This window comes from Phalaenopsis equestris, unplaced genomic scaffold, assembly GCF_001263595.1.
Source record: "Phalaenopsis equestris unplaced genomic scaffold, ASM126359v1 Scaffold000342, whole genome shotgun sequence".
Lineage (NCBI taxonomy): Eukaryota > Viridiplantae > Streptophyta > Magnoliopsida > Asparagales > Orchidaceae > Phalaenopsis > Phalaenopsis equestris.
The window spans coordinates 524,540-528,008 of NW_018164784.1; the positions used below are offsets into that span (position 1 = coordinate 524,540).

Sequence of the window (3,469 nt, forward strand, 5' to 3'; positions counted from 1 at the left end):
TGTAATCAAAATTAAATGGTTTACATGATCAAGTCCCTTGAAGGCTTCATGAATCTTCTCAGTACTCAACCTCATGCGAGGTCTAGCGTCAGAAGCATCAGGAGTTAAAAGAGAGGCGTGCTCGTAAAACCAAAGCTGCGGATGTTTTACACCATCAACATGTATGCAAAAGTCAATACATCAAACAAAAAAATCATAAGAGTGATGTTTCAATGTAAATAACAAATACTTACTGTTAGAAGAAATACAAATTTTTAAATATAGTCAATTGACTTATTCTGCCTTAATTTCATTGAGGCGATTCTCACTTGATCGATGATCATATCACATATGGCAGCAGACCAATTAAAGAACGGAAAAGCTTGTACATTTACAGCAAAAGAAGATAGCTCTGCAGGCACATGAAAATTGCTTGAAGGAAAAAATAAGTTAGTAAGAATTTCAAGTATAACTGCTCAAAAGGTGGGGTGAAGGCTCCTTCTACAAAAAAGTTTGTCAGTTGGTTCTTTATTTGTCTGACATCCACATTTGATAGGGGTTCTTTTTTTTCATGAAACACTCTCCTCTGTTCGGCATCCCTATCAACAGAGCCACGTGGTCAGCATGTAACTTAACCTCCTTTCCACCCATTTTGAAGACACCCTCTCATTATCCATACATCTCAAAATATGTAAAGTCATGACATTGTCCTGGGGTTATGGGGGCATGTCAAAGAAGTTGAACACCCTAATTTTCTTTAAATTATTAATGGTCTCCTCTGAAATAAGATCTCGAATTGCATCCAAAACACCTCTCACTGCAGATGGACGACATTTACAGTTGAAAGTCTTTGCACTCATGATCCCGCAAATTAAAGAAATAATGACACAGTATTAGAATAACAATCACAAGAAGGGAATAATACATGAGTAACACACCGACATAACACAATAATAATCCTACCTAGGAGCATGGATAATACAAAAGCATAACTAATTACACACTTGTAACACAGGAGTAGCACATGAAACACACTTAATTAATAATACCCCTAAACACATTAATAATACATGAATAACACGCCAATAACACACGATTAACACACCAGTAACACAGTAAAAACAGAGTAAAGTAATACACGAATAATAGAAGAACAATGCAAGAATAACACATCAAACATATGACATTGATTAATAATAACCCTAAACCCATCAATAATACGCTAATAACACGGAAATAACGCATGAGTAACACACCAGTAACACAGTTAATACACAGTAGAATAACACAGTAGAATAACACGAATAATACACGAATAATACAAGAATAACACTAAACCTATGTCATTAATTAACAATCATCCTAAACAGAAGCATATCACATCAATATTAAATGAATAACACGGTAATAACGCATCAGTAACACAACAGTAACACAGTTAAACCACAAGAAAAAAATAGATGAATAAAACACAAATAATACAATAATAACACATCTAAACTATGTCATGGAGATATCTGTGAGTTCAACGAATTTGGTTTTATGCAGTTATTGAGTAGGGTTTTTTTTGTGCTAATGATTCAAATCCATGATGTGTTATTCATGTGGTATTGTCGTGTTATTGTTGTATTTTTTATGTATTACTGGTATATTACTAATGTGTGATGCTATTGATGTGGTATTGTTGTGTTATTGTTGTGTTATTGTTGTGTTACAGATGTGTTACTCGTATTTGCCTACTCTGGTTTAGGTGCATACCGTGATTTTAACGAAAGAGTGGACGCCATGACCTTCGCTTCCGCCGGAGGATGCACTTTGCCGGAGGGTTTCGTCGGAGGATGTTTTGCGCCGGAGGTTTTCGCCGAGGAAGAGTAAGCCCTAAACTCTCGTAATAGTGTGTAGAAAATAAAAATGTGATTCGGAGAAAGTAAAAAGCAAGACTGATTCGGGTTTATTATCTGGCCGGGTCGGAAAACAATTAAAATAAATATTTATTTTAATTTTATTTCGTTTAAAAGGTGGGGCCGGAGTTTACAGCTGGCAACATCTTATTGGATACGCACCTACCTTAAGGGGCTTAGTACTATGGAATAATTCTTCCTCCCTACTATCCATTCCACAAAGAAGAAAACTTTTGGCTTCTGCTTGCTGATCCAGTGACAAATGAAGTCTGGGTTTCTCAGAAGGTGAACTTCATGGATAAAGGCTACAGCCATTACTGCAGCTTCTAAGGCTATTCAGGAAACAAAGGAGGCTTTGGGTGCAAGTGTTAAGGATGTGAATGCTGCTGTGATGAGAGCTGTTTGAGAAGGTGAGGAGTGGATCAAGGTTAGTGATGGGCAAGTTCCAGGCCCTAGCTGAAGGGACATATAACCTATGCTCCTGCTTGTGTGATGCTTGGATTGGATGCAACACAAAGACGAACTTGAAGTTCAAGGTCGTAAAACGGAGTCAAACCGGGACGAGAGGCCATGTGGTCGAGGATCGCCTGTGGAGGATGGTGTTGAGGAAGAAGCGAAGGAGGAAGAGGGGTATGATGATTATGAGAGTGAGTACAGTGATGATGAGGATGATGATAAAGAACAAACTGTAAAGCTGTAAATGGTGTCTTGAATGTTAAAGGTCATACTAGCGGTGAATCTTCAGGTTCTGATGAAGAATAAACCTGCCTCTTCTTTCTTTGAATTAGTTATGGTTATGAGATTTTCAATATTTCTAAGTTGGAGCTGATGATAATCTGTTTTTCACACTCATCAGGAAAAAAAAGAAAATAAAAAATTAATTGATCAGTGTGTGATGTGATGATAGAAGGGTTGTTGTATATGATTTACAGGAAACCAATTGTGGCAATCTTCTCATCTGATACGTTGGTTCAGCAAGTATTTGCCACAATTGGTTTCCAGTAAGTATTTGTATATGATTTTCAAATACTTGCTGAACCAATTGTGGCATATATGTGATATGAAAATCATATACAAATACTTACTGGAAACCAATTGTGGCAATCTTCTCATCTGATACGTTGGTTCAGCAAGTATTTGCTTATATGCTAATGTTTAGTTCTATATAAATATTTGCATCAAATACTTAATAATATACAATAATGGAACACGTGTGATTCTATCACCTAAAAGTTTCAGCTATCATCATTTTAATATCTTAACTTCGAAAGTAGTTAGCCAAAATTATGGGTGTAAACAAGCCGAACACGAATGAGCTCAGACCTAACTCATGTTCGACTAGTTTATATTTCAAACACAAAGTGTGTTCATCTTCGGCTCGTTTGCTTAGCAAGTTGAACACGAGTTGTTCACGAACAAAGAGTCATTTTAATAACCCTAATCTCACAAAGGCAAGATTTAAAAATAATTGTTTATATTAAAAAATTTAAATCAAGTTTAATATATATATTTTTAATAATAATTTTAATTAATTATAAATCTTTATAGTCTTGTATTCCATTATTTTTTTTTAATACTATATATATATA

The 3,469-nt window shown here is 35.4% G+C and overlaps 1 pseudogene; it reads left to right on the forward strand.

The window, feature by feature from the left end:
- The first annotated feature begins 1,764 nt into the window (after positions 1-1,764).
- LOC110025927 lies at positions 1,765-2,655 on the forward strand (annotated as a pseudogene).
- Positions 2,656-3,469: the final 814 nt, after the last annotated feature.